Source organism: Ranitomeya variabilis, chromosome 3 (genome assembly GCF_051348905.1).
Source record: "Ranitomeya variabilis isolate aRanVar5 chromosome 3, aRanVar5.hap1, whole genome shotgun sequence".
Taxonomy (NCBI): domain Eukaryota; kingdom Metazoa; phylum Chordata; class Amphibia; order Anura; family Dendrobatidae; genus Ranitomeya; species Ranitomeya variabilis.
This window is the reverse complement of record NC_135234.1, coordinates 724,605,016-724,625,293: the sequence shown is the minus strand read 5'-3', so window position 1 is coordinate 724,625,293 and position 20,278 is coordinate 724,605,016. Positions and strand designations below refer to the sequence as shown.

General features: G+C 43.4%; 1 protein-coding gene across 1 annotated transcript in view; it reads left to right on the top strand.

The window, feature by feature from the left end:
• Nucleotides 1–20,278, top strand: part of XPO4 (exportin 4) — a 144,608-nt gene that overhangs the window by 709 nt on the left and 123,621 nt on the right. The window lies entirely within an intron of this gene.

The following is a 20,278-nucleotide window of genomic DNA, read 5'->3' as shown; positions in this document are numbered from 1 at the left end:
GCGTCCCACAATGTTTCCCTGCAGCGACCTGATCCCGTGTACGGCGTCCCACAATGTTTCCCTGCAGCGACCTGATCCCGTGTACGGCGTCCCACAATGTTTCCCTGCAGCGACCTGATCCCGTGTACGGCGTCCCACAATGTTTCCCTTCAGCGACCTGACCCCGTGTACGGCGTCCCACAATGTTTCCCTGCAGCGACCTGAAACCGTGTACGGCGTCCCACAATGTTTCCCTGCAGCGACCTGATCCCGTGTACGGTGTCCCACAATGTTTCCCTGCAGCGACCTGATCCCGTGTACGGCGTCCCACAATGTTTCCCTGCAGCGACCTGAAACCGTGTACGGCGTCCCACAATGTTTCCCTGCAGTGACCTGATCCCGTGTACGGCGTCCCACAATGTTTCCGTGCAGCAACCTGATCCAGTGTACGGCGTCCCACAATGTTTCCCTGCAGCGACCTGATCCCGTGTACGGCGTCCCACAATGTTTCCCTGCAGTGACCTGATCCAGTGTACGGCGTCCCACAATGTTTCCGTGCAGCAACCTGATCCAGTGTACGGCGTCCCACAATGTTTCCCTGCAGCGACCTGAAACCGTGTACGGCGTCCCACAATGTTTCCCTGCAGCGACCTGACCCCGTGTACGGCGTCCCACAATGTTTCCGTGCAGCGACCTGATCCCGTGTACGGCGTCCCACAGTGTTTCCCTGCAGCGACCTGACCCTGTGTACGGCGTCCCACAATGTTTCCCTGCAGCGACCTGACCCCGTGTACGGCGTCCCACAATGTTTCCGTGCAGCGACCTGATCCCGTGTACGGCGTCCCACAGTGTTTCCCTGCAGCGACCTGATCCCTGTTTCCTTCTTTACATAATATTAGTGCATCATCTGCATGGGACGACTGAAATGTCGCTGATTTGCGGACGGAAAATAGGAAAGTGGATGAGGGCCGAGCAAATCTAATCTCCATGCTGCAGACATTTTAGCGCACAGCTTATCCGTTTGTGCTGTAGACGGGTTAAGAATTTTTTGCTATTATTCCCCTTCGAGTTAAGTTGCAAAGTGAAAGCTCTTGTCCTGCGCTGTGGATTTGTTGGTGTGGAGAACACGGCACACACCCCAAAAAAACCTTGTGACCCGGATTCATCATTTTTTGGTCTTGCCTTCAAGGCTGTGGATTCGGAGTCGGTATAAAGTGGACCAACTCTGACTCCTAAAATATATAATAAATTGTTACAGTAGTATAATGAAGGATGTGCTGTAAATGTTTTCATAATAGTTTGGGAAAGTTATGAAACTTCCTATAAATGTTTGTTCTGTTCCTTTTCTAAGGATCTCGGCTTTTAGTTGAGATGAATCTGTGCTGCACTTTATGCACATGCTCAGTAGTGACCAGGGCTGGGGAGTCATAGTTGAGATGAATCTGTGCTGCACTTTATGCACTTGCTCAGTAGTGACCAGGGCTGTGGAGTCGGAGGTTTGGCTTACCCACCCCACAGCCCTGCTTGCCTTTCAATCTGCACTGGGGGATTTTGGCACTACACTTGTCAAAATGGTTGCACAATGTTTGATGAATTGACACAAATGCAATTTCAATACGCTTTATAAGGTAGCACATCTACAACAACAAAAAAATCCTACACCAGAGTATTGGAGCGCAATTGCGCAAAACATCTGTGACATCTTTGAAAAGTCACAAATGATTTAGGCTAAACTATTGAGATAACCAAAACCACTGGCGTACAGACAAATGTAGGAAAAAAAAATACTGAGACAACCAAGTAATTTTCAGGCTAAGTACACACTAGGCGTTTCTCTTTTCCTTCGCTCTATGGTCAGTGTACTTGGCGTTTTTGTGCACTTACACACAAGAACCGTACCATGGAAAGATGGAAGAGGTTCAGATGGTCGACGAAGTGCAGAGCGCTCACGCAGGATTCAAGCACCACAACTACACGTCACAGGTCAGTGTGACGTGCATCGGAGGGTGTGATAGTATAATGAAGAGCGGAGGCAGGGATTTCTTCCATTCACCGTACGCCCCGGAGCCCGGAAGAAATCATTAGCATAATGAAATCCGTCTATTTCTCCACATCTAGACAGCAACTATGAGGCATACAGGTAAGACTAGATTAACACTTGTTACCTGTAAGCCCATAGTAATAGCTGAAAAGTGTCCCAGGGGCTGACAGATTCCCTTTAAGTTATGTTCCCCAATTTTGGCCAAGGGTGAGAGTTGATACATGTGGTTTAGTTGTGGGCAAACTATTGTAAACTTAGTGACTCCTCATCTCAGCTATCCATAGAAAACAGCCCTACAAACGTAGGCACCAGCAGACAATATCTCGATGTATCGGAGTATGTGTGTGGCTTAAGGGATTTCAGTCCAAATTCTGCACAATTTTCTGAAAATCATACTGCTGCTTTTTGCCCATTTATTAGATGGTTTCTGACTCCATACTGTTGGACTTGTTCAACATTGTGAATAATTTTCCAGCTGGATTGGATGGAAATTGTAATTGGCACAAATGTGTTTGTCTTTAGCGCCCACGTGTCGGGTCACTTTGTATGGCACCAGATCTAGCTGTTGTTAAGGGCTGACAGTTTGTACATGGATCTGATAGTAGGGGGTGGTCATCTTCAGTGTCTTGTAAAGATCTTCTGACATATTATGGCCTCTAGTGTAACGAGCTCTCTATTATGGTACTGCTGGGTATGTGGCGGATTTTAAAGTGCTTTATTAAATGTGGTATAAATGTGTGATCATTGAGGGAACACCTGCTGAGATCTACACAATCCTGGGAATGAAAGTGGGGTTGTGGGGGTGCTCGTAGTGAATGGGAGATATGAAAGCAACCTCCATATCACCTTGAGACTTAAAGGGGCTGTCTGGTACTTTAATATTGATGGGCTATCAATACCAGATTGTTGGGGGTGCGACACTTGGTGCCTGCACAGGCTTACTTCTCTGTCTTTTTGAGGGCAGAGCAAAGTACTGCAGTGTGCAGGCGCCGGGGAAATGTCGAAGAGCTCCGGCACAGACGCACTGCAATACTTTATGTGCCCTTGTCATGGCAGAGAAGTATGCCCGCACAGGAGCGCGATGCTGGGGAGACTCTATGGATGACGCAGGGACGTGTCATCCACACAAAGCAAGAATGAGGACAGCGATCATAAGATGGGAGGCACCGGACCAAGAACTTTGACACCCCTCGGACTGGACCACCCCGCAGGTGAGTATAAGAAGTTATTTTTCTTTTACAGGTTGGTTTGGGGGCAGATATACAGCATTATAGAATGCACTATATCAACCCTGCAAGGTAGTGGTTGTATCTCATATCAGCCAAACCTGGTGACAGGTTCCCTTTAACAAGCGTGGCTGGCCATCCTTACATTGGAGCGGACATTATGGCCGATTTATACGGCTAGTAACCCTCAGACTGTAGTTAGAGGCATCTTGGGAATTTGCTGTAGCTGCACATCTGCAGGAGAAATGTTTGAACAAGGACCATTATAAGCTGAGGGGCACAGCTGACAAATGCTGAAGGTTTTATACTTAAATGTACTCTGTTTATCGCAGATTGTAAGAGGAATTAAAGGGATTGTCCAGTCGCCAGATATTAATGATTGATCCTTAGGATAGATGGTGTTCTGACACTCAGCACCTTCAACTATCATCTGTTTTAGGCTCTGGATGTAAACACATGGAATGGAGCTGCACTGCCCAGCTTCATTCAATGTGCAGCGGCTTCTGCTGGAACCTGTAGATCATCTTCGGAGCTTACAACAGCGCTGGACCCAAAATCCCAATTTACAGATTGCTTTTTTTGTTAGCAGTTCTTGGGTGGTGGGAGCTGGTATGTTCAGCTAAAGTTGTATTTGTTGATTTAAACAGCACTGAGCATAGTGATTGTCAGCAGCGGTCACATGCAATGTAGTCATAAGTCAATAATGACTAGGACAGTGCCAGAGATGCACCTGGGGAGGGCAAGTCATTATTTTAAACTATTAAAAAACTGTGGGGAGGGAAAAGTTATTGAATGAAACCTCTTGACACCAGGTTTAAGTGGCCAGATTTTGCTGTTATTCTATACTTGCTGCTCTCCTGAGGGTTATTTAATTATTTTTTATAGCACCATATGGTTCCAGAGATGCGGACCTTTTTTATTTTAGTGCAGTTTTTGATGGTAGTCTACCAAATTCTGCTGCCCAGTTCCAGTAGGTGTATACGTTAGAAAAATGTATATAAGACAGAGCACGTTGCGACTCCGTTTGCATCTTTACTATCAATGGTCCCGTCACAGCAAGCGTGGGAGTTGAAGCGTAAGCCCCGACTGAGCATAGGGTCAAGGGCTATGTGAATATTTTTTTTGACCCATAGATTTGCATTGGAAACTTTGACCAGAGAATCCGATCAAGATCTGACATGTCTCCATGATTTTGGATTTTGTGCGGACTACCCGGTTAGCAAAAATGTACTGACATTTGAACTACCCAAGAGACTATAATAAGTGTGAGTTCTACCCATAAAACCAGAAATGGAACCGGTACAAGAAAAACTAATGTCTTAATGAGACATTTGACGCTGTGCAGCAACACGGTAGAACATTTTTTAATGAAGACTATTTAGAAAGTTGCTTTTAGTAGACAAATAAACAGTAAAAAGCATTGTGTGAAAGTGTACTTAGTTTTTAAATGGGTTGTCTTTTTTGAGAAAACTCTCATCCATACCTTGATGTAGTTGTTAAAAAAAAAAAAAAAAAAAAAAAAAGGCACACCGAGTATTACTTAGACTCCCCGCGGAGAGCTGGCACTGGATCCGGGTAGGGTAAGTGTTGCTTGGGTTTTTCAATTTTTTTTAATCACTGTATGGACGAATGTTTACTAAAATAAGACAACCCCTTTAAGGAATTGTATAGAGGGGTTCACACTTTTGTAATAAGTGGACAGGGAACTTTAATGGTATTTTATCCCCTTAGTGGCCAGGCCAAATTTTTGAAATTTGACTAGTCAGATTTATGTGGTAATAACTTCGGAACGCTTCAACCGATTCCATTGATTTTGAGATTATTTTTTTCGTGACGCAGTATACTTTATGATAATGGTATGTCAATATTTTCTGCATTTATTTACAAAAATATCAGAAATTTTACAAAAATGTTAAGTCTGCAATTTTCAAATTTTGCTTATTCCTTTAACCCCTTAAGCCCCGAGGGTGGTTTGCACGTTAATGACCGGGCCGATTTTTACAATTCTGACCACTGTCCCTTTATGAGGTTATAACTCTGGAACGCTTCAACGGATCTTGGCGATTGTGACGTTGTTGTTTTCTCGTGACATATTGTACTTCATGATAGTGGTAAAATTTCTTCGATATAACTTGCATTTATTTGTGAAAAAAAAAACGGAAATTTGGCGAAATTTTTGAACATTTCGCAATTTTCCAACTTTGAATTTTTATGCCCTTAAATCACAGAGATGTCACACAAAATACTTAATAGGTAACATTTCCCACGTGTCTAATTAACATCAGCACCATTTTGGAACCAAAATTTTTTTTTGTTAGGGAGTTATAAGGGTTAAAAGTTGACCAGCAATTTCTCATTTTTACAACACCATTTTTTTTAGGGACCACATCTCATTTGAAGTCATTTTCAGGGGTCTATATGATAGAAAATACCCAAGTGTGACACCATTCTAAAAACTGCACCCCTCAAGGTGCTCAAAACCACATTCAAGAAGTTTGTTAACCCTTCAGGTGTTTCACAGGAATTTTTGGAATGTTTAAATAAAAATGAACATTTAACTTTTTTTTCACACAAAATTTATTTCAGCTCCAATTTGTTTTATTTTACCAAGGGTAACAGGAGAAAATGAAGTACGCTGATACCCCAATTGTGGGGGTAAACCACAGTTTGGGCGAATGGCAGAGCTCGGAAGGGAAGGAGTGCCATTTGACTTTTCAATGCAAATTTGACTGGAATTGAGATGGGACGCCATGTTGCATTTGGAGAGCCCCTGATGTGCCTAAACATTGAAACCCCCCACAAGTGACACCATTTTGGAAAGTAGACCCCTTAAGGAACTTATCTAGATGTGTGGTGAGCACTTTGACCCAACAAGTGCTTCACAGAAGTTTATAATGCAGAGCCGTAAAAATAAAAAATCATATTTTTTCACAAAAATGATCTTTTCGCCCCCAATTTTTTTATTTTCCCATGGGTAAGAGAAGAAATTGGACCCCAAAAGTTTTTGTGCAATTTGTTCTGAGTACGCTGATACCCGATATGTCGGGGTAAACGACTGTTTGGGCGCATAGCAGAGCTCGGAAGGGAAGGAGTGCCATTTGACTTTTCAATGCAAAATTGACTGGAATTGAGATGGGACACCATGTTGCATTTGGAGAGCCCCTGATGTGCCTAAACATTAAAACCCCCCACAAGTGGCACCATTTTGGAAAGTAGACCCCCTAAGGAACTTATCTAGATGTGTTTTGAGAGCTTTGAACCCCAAGTGTTTCACTACAGTTTATAACGCAGAGCCGTGAAAATAAAAATTCTTTTTTTTTTCACAAAATAGATTTTTTAGCCCCCAGTTTTGTATTTTCACAAGGGTAACAGGATAAATTGGACCCCAAAAGTTGTTGTCCAATTTGTCCTGAGTACGCTGATACCCCATATGTCGGGGGGAACCACCGTTTGGGTGCATGGCAGAGCTCGGAAGGGAAGGAGCGCCATTTGGAATGCAGACTTGGATGGATTGGTCTGCAGGCGTCACGCTGCATTTGCAGAGCCCCTGATGCACCTAAACAGTAAAAATCCCCCACAAGTGACCCCATATTGGAAACTAGACCCCCCAACGAACGTATCTAGATGTGTTGTGAGAACTTTGAACCCCCCAAGTGTTTCACTACAGTTTATAACGCAGAGCCGTGAAAATAAAAAATCTTTTTTTTTCCCACAAAAATGATTTTTAGCCCCCCAAATTTTTATTTTCCCAAGGGTAACAAGAGAACTTGGACCCCAAAAGTTGTTCTCCAATGTGTTCCGAGTACGCTGATACACTATATGTTGGGGTAAACCCCTGTTTGGGCGCACGGGAGAGCTCGGAAGGGAAGGAGCACTGTTTTACTTTTTCAACGCAGAATTGAGATCGGACGCCATGTCACTTTTGGAGAGCCCCTGATGTGCCTAAACAGTGGAAACTCCCCAATTCTAACTGAAACCCTAATCCAAACACACTCCTAACCCTAATCCCAACGGTAACCCTAACGACACCCCTAACCCTGACACACCCCTAACTCTAAACCCAACCCTAATCCCAACCGTAAATGTAATCCAAACCCTAACCCTAACTTTAGCCCCAACCCTAACCCTAACTTTAGCTCCAACCCTAGCCCTCACCCAAACCCTAGCCCTAATCCTAATGGGAAAATGGAAATAAATACATTTTTTTTTATTTTATTATTTTTCCATAACTAAGGGGGTGATGAAGGGGGGTTTGATTTACTTTTATAGCATTTTTTATAGCGGATTTTTATGATTGGCAGCTGTCACACACTAAAAGACGCTTTTTATAGCAAAAAAGTTTTTGCGTCTCCACATTTTGAGACCTATAATTTTTCCATATTTTGGTCCACAGAGTCATGTGAGGTCTTGTTTTCTGCGGGACGAGTTGATGTTTTTATTGGTAACATTTTCGGGCACGTGACATTTTTTGATCGCTTTTTATTCCCATTTTTGTGAGGCAGAATGACCAAAAACCAGCTATTCATGAATTTCTTTTTTTTTTTTTGGGGGGGGGGGTTTTATACCGTTCCACGTTTGGTACAATTGATAAAGCAGTTTTATTCTTCGGGTCAATATGATTACAGTGATACCTCATTTATATCATTTTTTTATGTTTTGGTGCTTTTATAAGACAAAAACTATTTTATTGAAAAAATAATTATTTTGGCATCGCTTTATTCTGAAAACTTTAACTTTTTTATTTTTTGCTGATGATGCTGTATTGCGGCTCGTTTTTTGCGGGACAAGATGACGTTTTCAGCGGTACCATGGTTATTTATATCTGTCTTTTTGATCGCGTGTTATTCCACTTTTTGTTCGGCGGTATAATAATAAAGCGTTGTTTTCTGCCTCGTTTATTTTTTTTATGGTGTTCACTGAAGGGGTTAACTAGTGGGACAGTTTTATAGGTTGGGTATTTACAGACGCGGCGATACTAAATATGTGTACTTTTATTGTTTTTTTTTTATTATTTAGATAAAGAAATGTATTTATGGGAAATATATATATATATATCAGATCAGCGATCTGACTGACAGCGCTCCTGGCTTACCAGCGCCTGCACTGAGCAAGCGCTTGGTAAGCCACCTCCCTGCAGGACCCGGATGAAGCCCCGCGGCCATTTTGGATCCGGGGACTGCAGGGAGAGGAGGTAAGAGACGCTCGGAGCAACGCGATCACATCGCGTTGCTCTGGGGGTCTCAGGGAAGCCCGCAGGGAGCCCCCTCCCTGCGCGATGCTTCCCTGTACCGCTGGAACACTGCGATCATGTTTGATCGCAGTGTGCTGGGGGTTAATGTGCCTGGGGCGGTCCGTGACCGCTCCTGGCACGTAGTGCCAGATGTCAGCTGCGATAGTCAGCTGACACTCGGCCGCGCTCCCCCCGTGAGCGCGGCCGATAGCATATGACGTACTATCCTGTCGGTGGGAATAAAGGCCCACCCCACCTTGACGGAATAGTACGTCATATGGGATTAAGGAGTTAATCCAGATAGTCATATCACACACATGCCTGCTTTATGTCAGCACCATTTGTAAAATGTTGTTTTATTTTGTTAGCATTTTAGTAGGTTTAAAAATGTAGCAGCAACTTTTCATTTTTTTCAAGTAAATTTACAAAACTTAATTTTTTAAGGACCTATTAAGTTTTGAAGTGACTCTTGGGGGTCCTACATATTGGAACCCCTCGAAAGTGATATCATTTTTAAAACTGGGCCCTGCAACATATTCAAAATTGCTTTCAGGTATATTATTGACCCTTCAGGTGCTTTTTGGGAATTAATATAAAGTGGCATAACAGGAATTAAGAAATGTATTTTTATCACCTTCATGTTGATATCTTCTGAAAAGACCACTTTAATCGGCAGACTTTAACCCCTTCACGACAGAGCCTTTTTCATTTTTGCATTTGTTTTTCGCTCCCTTTTTTCCCAGAGCCATAACTTTTTTTTTTTTTTTAACTTTTCTGTCAATATGGCCATGTGAGGATTTATTTTTTGCAGGACGAGTTGTACTTTTGTACGACATCATTGGTTTTACCATATCGCGTACTCGAAAACGGGAAAAAAAATCCAAGTGCGGTGAAATTGCAATAAAAGTGCAATTCCACAACTGTTTTTTGGATTTAGTTTTTTTTTACCATGTTCCCCAAATGCTAAAACTAACTTGCCATTATGATTCTCCAGGTCATTACTAGTTTATAGACACCAAACATGTGAACGTTCTTTTTTTTTTTTTTTTTGTATTTAAGTGGTGAAAAAAAATCCAAAGTTTGTTGCACAAAATAAAAAATTGCACAAAATAAAAAATTGCGCTATCTTCCGAGACCCGTAGCCTCTCCACTTTTCAGGATCTTGGGCCGGGTGAGGGCTTATTTTTTTAAGTGCCGAGCTGATGTTTTTAATTATATTATTTTTGGTGTGTATGTGATCTTTTTATCGCCCATTATTGCATTTTAATGCTAGCAAAAAAACTTAATTATGGGGTTTTGACTTTTTTTGCTACACAGTTTACCGATCAGATTAATTATTTTTATAGCTTGATAGATCAGGCGATTCTGAACGTGGCGATACCAGATATGTGTATGTTTGTTTTTATTTTTTTTATTGTTTTATTTTGAATGAGGCGAAGGGGGGGGGGGGTGATTTGAACATACATATATATGTGTGTGTGTAATTTTTTTATATATATATTTTTAAATTATTTTTAAACTTTTTTTTTTCTTTTTTTTATACTTTTTGCATGTTTCAATAGTCTCCATGGGAAACTAGAAGCTGCCGTTGTCTGATCACCTCTGCTACACACAGGCGATGATCAGATCACCTGTGTGTAGCAGAAATGCTCACTTGCTATCAGCGCCGACCACCGGTATATAGACCTTTTGGTCCAAAATACTTGAAAATAGGTAAAATGAGTAAAAAACGTTCACCGATCATTTAGTGCCTCAAGTCGAGTGCTATAAACACATCTTTAGACTAGACAGTAATGCATCAGATTCATCGTAATGGTTCATGGAGTCTGATTAATGTGTAATTTTAAGTCTGATTGGTCTAAGGCCATGTTCATACATTCAGTATTTGGTCAGTATTTTACATCAGTATTTGTAAAATTCCGAAGTGGTTTCTATTATACTTTTTCCTCTGATTGTTCCTCTCCTGATTTTGTGTTACAAATGCTGATGTACAATACCGACCAAATACTGAACCTGTGATGGTGGCCTAGAGTCTGTCATCATTTGAGTGTTTTTTTTGAGTGGCTTTTCTTTTTTGTGGTATTCATGGCCATGTTCTGCACTTAAAAATGGCATACGCTAATTGATTAGAGCAAAAAGTTGCATCATCTTTAAATTTTTGGACAATTAATGACGAACATGCAACATTTTAAAGTGGATGGATTTTGTACACCAGTAAGTATGGTACTGGAGCACACTAGTACTAAAATTGTTACATTTTGAAAAGTCTCAAATGATAAATTAGGCTAAAGCAAGATGTTAAAAACACATTGTCAAAGAATAAAAAAAAGCACAAGTTAATTCCAGGAGTAAAAATGGTTCTAAGATAATGCAGTTGGCTTTACTTAATGCTAAAATTGTGCATCACAGCTCAAGCACATTTTTTCTTAATTTTTTTTTGGTCAGCTGTGTTGCACGTAAGGCCACATGAAAGAAGCCACATCACTTTTCAGTGAATAAACAGCCACTTGTCAGCCGGGGCACACAGTGTCTAAAGCAGATCTTAAGGCCGCTTTTTTTTTTTTTTTTTGGAAAATTATGCCATCATTTTGACACATTTAGGGGCTCGCTCACACTGGTGTCTAATACGGAGGACTGCAATGCAAGAAAATATCACTTTGCAGTCTGACCAATGTTAGTAAATGTCAGTGCTGATTTGCTATTTTTTTTTAATTTATTTGTCATCTCAGATCAGACTAAGAGTAAAAAATTGCAGCGTGCTGCAATTGCGAGAAAATCTGATCGCACTCGCCAATGCAAGTCAATAGGCGCGAGAAAAAATGGACCGTGTGTGCCGTCCGATTTTTACTCACACGGCTCAAAGGAAACACGACATTTCATCAGCCAAGTACAGTAAATTCACAGCCTGAACCATAAGAATAGAATAGATACCGTATTTTTCGGACTACAAGACGCACTTTTTTCCCCCAAAAAAAGGGGGGAAAATGGGGGGTGCGTCTAATAGTCGCAATGCAGGCTTACCGTGGCGGCAGAGGTGTGGCGGCAGAGGTGCTGGGATGAGGAGGCGCAGTGAGCGGGGTCCCTTTCACCGGTGAGGTGATGCAGCAGCCCGGTAAGCAGCAGAGCCGGGTGAATCCTGTAGTTATCGGTGGTGGCGGCCATCTTCCTGAGGCCGCGCGTGCGCAGATGAGCGATCTGTTTTCCGGGGCTTCAGGAAAATGGCCGCGGGAGGCCGCGCGTGCGCAGATGGAGATCGCAGTGGCCATTTTCCTGAAGCCCCGGGAAGCGGAGCGCTCCATCTGCGCACGCGCGGCCTCAGGAAGATGGCCGCCACCACCGATTACTACAGGATTCACCCGGCTCTGCTGCTTACCGGGCTGCTGCATCACCTCACCGGGGAAAGGGACCCCTCTCACGCAGTGGCGTGGGGGGGGGGGGGGCACAATGCGGGGGTGGGTCACCGGACCGCGGCAGTGGAAAAAGCAGTGGAAAAAGTGAGTACGATGTGAGCTGTCATGTGCCTGTGCGGTGAGCGGTTGTGCTGGACGCGTATGGTATGGCGGAGCTTCTGCACCCTCATGTGGAGAGCAATGGCCGAGCCTTGATGCAATACACAGTTACTGTTGCTCTGAGCTTTTATTTTGCTGCTGCCTGGTTATACGCCGCACACCGCAGCCGCGCATACACACAGGCGGCGCGGCCAACATGGAGGCTGCGTGTGAGGCGCTCGGCAGCAGGCCGCAATGCTAGTTTCGGTTGAGATGGTAAACAGCGGCCCAGTCAGTAATGGAGCGCTGACACTGCCAGCCTGTAGTCATGTGTGTCACTGCCCAGTCAGTAATGGAGCGCTGTCTTTGCCACTTGTGGTCATGCGTGTCACTGCCCAGTCAGTAATGGAGCGCTGCCACCGCCAGCCCTCAGGTAAGATACTGTAAATTCGGACAATAAGACGGACCCCCATCTTATAAAAAATCTTTTTTTCTGCAATTTTCACCCCAAATTTGGGGTGCGCCTTATTGTCCGGTGCGTCTTATAGTCCGAAAAATACGGTGTGTATATATATATATATATATATATATATATATATATCAGTAAGATATATAATCAGTGCTTTGCATGTGTAGTTTTCTATACTTGGCTAATAAATAACTGAAAAAAAATAGTTTGGGGTACCCCCTTTATTTGTAAAACTAGCTAAGGCAAAGCAGACAGCTGTGAGCTGGTCTTGTTAAGGTACCTTCACACTAAGCGACGCTGCAGCGATACAGACAACGATGCCGATCACTGCAGCGTCGCTGTGTAGTCGCTGGGGAGCTGTCACACAGACGGCTCTCCAGCGACCAACGATACCGAAGTCCCCTGGTAACCAGGGTAAACATCGGGTTACTAAGCGCAGGGCCGCGCTTAGTAACCCGATGTTTACCCTGGTTACCATTGTAAAAGTAAAAAAAACCCCACATACTCACATTCCGGTGCCCGGCGTCCGCTTCCCTGCACTCCTCCTGTGTCAGCGCCGAACATCTCCGGCATCTCCCACAGAGCAGAGCGGTGATGCCACTGCTCTGCTTTACGGCCGGCACTTACACAGGATGCAGGAGGAGTGCAGGGAAGCGGACGCCGGGCACCGGAATGTGAGTATGTGTTTTGTTTTTTTTTACTTTTACAATGGTAACCAGGGTAAACATCGGGTTACTAAGTGCGGCCCTGCGCTTAGTAACCCGATGTTTACCCTGGTTACCAGTGAAGACATCGCTGGATCGGTGTCACACACACCGATTTAGCGATGTCAGCGGGAGATCCAGCGACGAAATAAAGTTCTGGACTTTCAGCAACGACCAGCGATCTCACAGCGGGATCCTGATCGCTGCTGCGTGTCAAACACAACGATATCGCTAGCCAGGACGCTGCAACGTCACGGATCGCTATCGTTATCGTTGTAAAGTCGCTTAGTGTGAAGGTACCTTTAGTCTGGGCCAATAACCATGGCGCTTCCCAGCCTATTAAAGGGAATCTGTCACCCCAAAAATCGTATATGAGATAAGCCCACCGGCATCAGGGGCTTGTCTACAGCATTCTGTAATGCTGTAGATAAGCCCCCGATGTATCCTGAAAGGTAAGAAAAACAGGTTATATTATACTCATCCAGGGTCGGTCCCGCTGCGGTCCGGGTCCGATAGGTGTCGCGGTCCGGGTCCAGCGCCTCCTATCTTCATACGATGACGTCCTCTTCTTGTCTTCCTGCCGCGGCAGGCGTACTATGTCTGCCCTGTTGACCTTTAAGATCAGCTCACAGCTGTTTGCTTATTCTTTACTGGTTATTAAAAAGGGACCGTAAAAAAAGTGAGCTACCCTATTTTTAATGACCAGTAACGGCTAGGCAGACAGCTGTGAGCTGATATTAATAGACTGGGAATGCCCATGGATATTGCCCCCTTCCCAGCCTAATAAGACCAACCCTCTGCCGCCCCAGATAGGCTCTTTCTGATTTGCCCTGGTGTGTTGGCAATCAGGGTAATGGATTTGTGGTTTTTAGTTGTGTATAGTCTGCTGACATCAATCCCAGGGGTTAGTAATGGAGAGTTGTCTAGAGAAAGAAATACACACAGAAAAGTCTTTTATTTATAAAAATCACTCCTTGACGTCTGTAAGGTCACCATAGTTGAACGGCTGTGACCTTCTGTAGTCTTACTGACATCACCGCTTGTCACAGTGAGAAATGGAGCGGAAGCCAATGCCTGCTATTATGCTGTGATCAGCGGTGACGTCAGTGTGGTTAGGGGTAACAGCCGCTGAACTGTGGCAACCTAATGTCACCGCTTGTCACAGCAGCTGGGTACTCCTGCCGCGCGGTGTGAGAACTGGCAGTGGCTACTGCTCCAGTGTATGGAGCTTCGTTCTGAATGGTGCTCCATACACTGGACTAAAGTCTGTGAGCGGGACCTCAATTTGGATTACAGTGGACCCTGTGGATTATTTTTTTTTTGGTAGAAGATGGGGGGGGGGGGGGGTGAAGGAAAATTGTTGGGAAGTGATTTTTTACAAGTAAAGGAATTTTCTGTGTGTGTCTTACTTTTGACTACGGGGCCAGTAATGGGAATGTCTCCTTTAATAACCCCTGGGTTTGATGTCAGCGGCCATTACACAGCTCACATTAACCTCAAAACCGTTACTCCGAATGGCAACGCACCAGTGCAACCGTAAAGAGCCGAAGCTAAGCTCCAGAATTGGTGCATCTAATGGATGCGCCATATATATATTTGCCAGCTGAGGGCTCGTCATTAGGTTGGGGAGGGAACAATATCCATGGACCTTCCCAACTTATTAATATCAGCCCACAGCTGCCTGCTTAGCCTTTGCTGCTTATTAAAAGTAGGAGTGACCCTATAATATACACGCAGTAAGCTAATTATGTATCTCACGGACATCTATACTTATATCTGTATGTAAGATTATTATACGTATATAAGATTGCTTTGTTAGTTTGAAAACTATCTCTAAATTACATAGAGAATTCCAGTATGTAAAAGATGATGTTGCATATGGATTGCATACGTGTGTCATACGGATGCTAGTTAAGAAAAATAGCATTGTAGTTGCATGACATTCCTCCTGCTTTTCTGGACCAACATTAGTCTTTTTTTTTTTTTTTTTTTTAAATAGGCTAGTGTGACTCCTGCCTTAGCTTGATGAATCTCTCCTACCGGAGGCTAGCTTTTCTAGGCTATTTTACAGTCTTAGGCCGGCGTCACACTCGGCGTAAGACAATACGGTCCGTATTTTACGGCCGTAATACGGCCGTAATACGGAGAAATGTTCCCAAAATAGTGATCCGTAGGCAGGGTGTGTCAGCGTATTTTGCGCATGGCATCCTCTGTATGTAATCCGTATGGCATCCGTACTGCGATATTTTCTCGCAGGCTTGCAAAACCGACATCTAATGGATTTATGTGCTCAAATGTTCGGGAAAACATATATACAGTGTGTATATATATATATATATACATATATATATATATATATATATATATATATATATATATATATATATATATATATATATATATATATATATATATATATATATATATATAATCTATATAATTGAGACACATATATATATATTCTGTATTTATATTTAATTCAGCGCGATATCTGTGAAAAGCCGGTAATTCAATTGCCGGCTTCTCATTTCTCCTGCCTAAACCCGACATGATATGAGACATGGTTTACATACAGTAAACCATCTCATATCCCCTTTTTTTTTTGCATATTCCAAACTACTAATGTTAGTAGTGTGTATGTGCAAAATGTGGGCGCTGTAGCTGCGCAAATAAAGGGTTAAATGGCAGAAAAAATAGGCGTGGGCTCCCGCGCAATTTTCTCCGCCAGAATGGTAAAGCCAGTGACTGAGGGCAGATATTAATAGCCAGGGGAGGGTCCATGGTTATTGGCCCCCCTGTGGCTAAAAACATCTGCCCCCAGCCACCCCAGAAAAGGCACATCTGGCAGATGCACCTATTCTGGCACTTGGCCACTCTCTTCCCACTCCCGTGTAGCGGTGGGATATGGGGTAATGAAGGGTTAATGCCACCTTGCTATTGTAAGGTGACATTTAGCCAGATTAATAATGGAGAGGCGTCAATGATGACACCTATCCATTATTAATCCAATTGTCTGAAAGGGTTAAAAAACACACACACACACACACACACACACACACACACACATTATTAAAAATTATTTTAATGAAATAAACACACAGGTTGTTTTAGTATTTTATTGCTCTCTCAATCCATCAGAACACCCTCGCTTGGCAAAATAATAAACGCACAAGATACATACCCTCAGATGAACCGTCACGTCCCACGAGGTAATCCATCTGAAGGGGTTAATTATTTGACAGGCAGGAGCTGTGCTAATGCACTCGCTCGTGTCTGTAATCCCCGGGTAATGAAGGAAATCTGAGTGATCTGTACTTACATTGAGTTGCGGTGAAGCGCCCTCTGGTGGATGAACTCATATGAACTCGAGCGTGGGAACTTTTCCAAGGCTCCAGTTCATGAGAACATCCACCAGAGGGTGCCTCACCGCAACTCAATGTAAGTACAGATCACTCAGATTTCCTTCATTACCCGGGGATTACAACCACGAGCGAGTGCATTAGCGCAGCTCATGGCTGTAAAATAATTAACCCCTTCAGATGGATTACTTCGTGGGACGTGACGGTTCATCTGAGGGTATGTATCTTGTGCGTTTATTATTTTGCCAAGCGAGGGTGTTCTGATGGATTGAGAGAGCAATAAAATACTAAAACAACCTGTGTGTTTATTTCATTAAAATAATTTTTAATAATGTGTGTGTGTTTTTTAACCCTTTCAGACAATTGGATTAATAATGGATAGGTGACATAATTGACACCTCTCCATTATTAATCTGGCTTAATGTCACCTTACAATAGCAAGGTGGCATTAACCCTTCATTACCCCATATCCCACCGCTACAGGGAGTGGGAAGAGAGTGGCCAAGTGCCAGAATAGGCGCATCTTCCAGATGTGCCTTTTCTGGGGTGGCTGGGGGCAGATGTTTTTAGCCACAGGGGGGCGAATAACCATGGACCCTCTCCTGGCTATTAATATCTGCCCTCAGTCACTGGCTTTACCATTCTGGCGGAGAAAATTGCGCGGGAGCCCACGCCAATTTTTTCCGCCATTTAACCCTTTATTGGCGCAGCTACAGCGCCCACATTTTGCACATACACACTACTAACATTAGTAGTGTGGAATATGCAAAAAAAAGGGGGATATGAGATGGTTTACTGTATGTAAACCAGTCATATCATGTCGGGTTTAGGAAGGAGAAATGAAAAGCCGGCAATTGAATTACCGACTTTTCACTAACACCGCTGCGTATTTCTCGCAGGTCACACTGCTGGTCCGTGTGGAATCCGTATTTTTCTCTCCCCCATAGACTTTCATTGGCGTATTATTTGCGCAATACGCTGACAAACGCAGCATGCTGCGATTTTGTACGGCCGTAGAATGCCGTATATTACGGATCCGTAATATACGGCTGATAGGACGAGACCATTGAGAAGCATTGTGCCGTATGTTATGCGAGTTTTACGCACGTAGTTTCTGCTTCTTTCACACTTCAGTTTTTTGGCGTCAGTCACTTCCGACATAATGACGGATCGACGGATCCGTCACAATAGTTGAAAAAACGGACGTAACGGATCCGTTACTCGGGGGTTGTATATACTTTTTGGAGCATGCGCAATTGAAAAAAATTGAAAAAACGGATTGGGGCGACGGATCCGCCGAAATGACGGTCGCGACGGATCCATCGCCCATAGGTGGCCATTCTATGAAATGACGGACGTGACGGATCCGTCGCGATCCACCATTTCAACGCAGACAAAAAACGTTGCAATGACCGTCAATGTCTAGATGACGTCCGGCAAATTTTGACGGATGGAACGGACGACCATCCGTCACAATCCGTCGCTAATGCAAGTCTATGGGGGAAAAAACGGATCCGTCGAAAAAAAAAACGGATCCATTTTTTGAGGAAAATGGCGGATTTAGACTGACGCCAAACAACTGAAGTGTGAAAGAGGCCTAAAACTCGCATGTGTGACGGCAGCCTTATCCATTTGTCAGGTTGTTAACCCCTTCATCCCCAAGCCTGTTTTCACCTTCATCAACAGGCCAAATTTTACAATTCTGACCAGTGTCACTTTGTGATAATAACTCTGGAGCTCTTCAGTGATCCTAGATTGTGTTTTCTTGACAAATTGTATTTCATGATAGTGGTAAAATTTCTTCGATATGACTTGAGTTTTTGTGAAAAAAGAAAAAAGAATGTAGCAAATTTTTAGAATGTTGCATTTTTCAAACCTTTTTAATTTTTATGCCCTGAAATCAGTCACGTCACACAAAAGGATTAATAAATAACATTTCCCAAGTGTAAAATAGACATCAACACAATTTTTGAAACATATTTTTTTGTGCGTGGAACAAGATGACTGATTCAGCTGTACCATATTTATTCACATTCCTCTTTTATCAAATTTTATCACACTTTATTTTGTTTGATGGTTTGAAGCGTAGTTTTTTGCCTTTTTTATTCTTTTTTTTTTTTTACTGTTTTCACTAATGGAATTGACTAGAGGGATAGTTTTATAGGTCAGGTCATTACGGACGCAGCGATATCAAATGTGTACTGTTTTTTTTTTTTTTTTTTTCCATAACACTTATTTCTTGGTACAATTTTTTTTTTTAGATATTTTTATATTTTCTTTTTTTCCTTTTGTCTCGCTATGGGACTTTCACTATTTGCAGGTAGATCGCTTTCATTCCTATACTTTACAAACTGTCAGCGCTGCAGTGACAGACAAACTTGCTGCATTAGAGCATGATCCTAGCAAGCTTGGTAGTTTTGGTGACCCAGATACCGTCATTACAACATCGGGTCACTATGACAACGATCTACCCCTCTCGATGACGTGGCAGGGGCGCCGATCGGAGAGCATGCCTGCTAAATGCTGCGATCGATATCACGTGAGATCGCCATGATATGTATGTATCGCAAATGTCGGGAAGGGGTTAAAGAGAATTTAACAGGTTTTTAACAGAATTTCCTACCCTTACCTGAGAGAAGCAAGATGTTTTCATAAAATCCCTGTTTTTCCTGCTGCAGATCTGTTTTTGGAATGCTGAGCTCTATATAAGCCCATACACACCACTGGTTGGCAGTATTTCTGCCTTTTTCATATTGTACACAGAAAGCTGCCAATCGATGGGGGCGGGGTTATCCAGATCTCATAAATAAGGAGGACTACATGGCAGCAGGTTTACTAGTCCTCTAGTGATAATCTCCTGCTGATAAAACTATGATTTTTATCAAAACTACAGCAATTAGTCTGGTAAGTGACAGATTGCCAGGGTCTCTGTATTATGCTGCTCTCAGATTAGGTAGCAGAACCTGGTGACAGATAACCTTTAAGCCCAGGTTTCGCGACCATATTATGCAGATGAATATTGTTAGCCAATGAGGCGCAAGAAATATAATGGACCCTGCACATTGTAGACTCTGTCCACTATATCTGCGTTTTTATTTTGTTTTTTTTTAACGTCTCTTGCCTTCATGCTATGTTATTGATCAACTTGGTGGCAGATATATAGCCGATGCCTGAGGATGGAATCAATGTAACAAAACCTTCTTTTGTATCTACTAACAGTGTGCACTATTAGAGAAATCTCATAGTTAGGAGGAAACGTGGAGCAGCGCTATTGTTTTTTTTTTTTTTGTGTGGGGGGGGGGCAAAATGAGCTGTGCAGTGGGTGTGTGACTGCAGACTGTGTATTACTGCTTCAGGAAAATGGCCGCCGCGATCTCCATCTGCGCACCCGCGGCCATTTTCCTGAAGCCCCGGGCAGCAGAGCGCTCCATCTGCGCACGCGCGGCCACAGGAAGATGGCCGCCCCCACCGATCACCAGGGGAATAGCGCAGATGGCGCTCTTTTCCCTCCCCTGTGCAGTGGATTCTGGACTTGGGCATGCACACACCACTACGCCACCAACGGAAAACTAAGCAAGATCTGGGGGAAGGCACCACGCCCTTTCGACCAGACCAGCCTGATTGACAGGCGAAAACGGCTACTTTGGTAACGTATTTCGGCAGCATAGGTGGGGAATCGGGGTCCACAAAATACACTATTGTAATGCACAGCTCAGGCCCTATTTAACGGTATTTTTATCTCATACGGAAAAAACGGGGTGACAGGTTCCCTTTAAACAAAA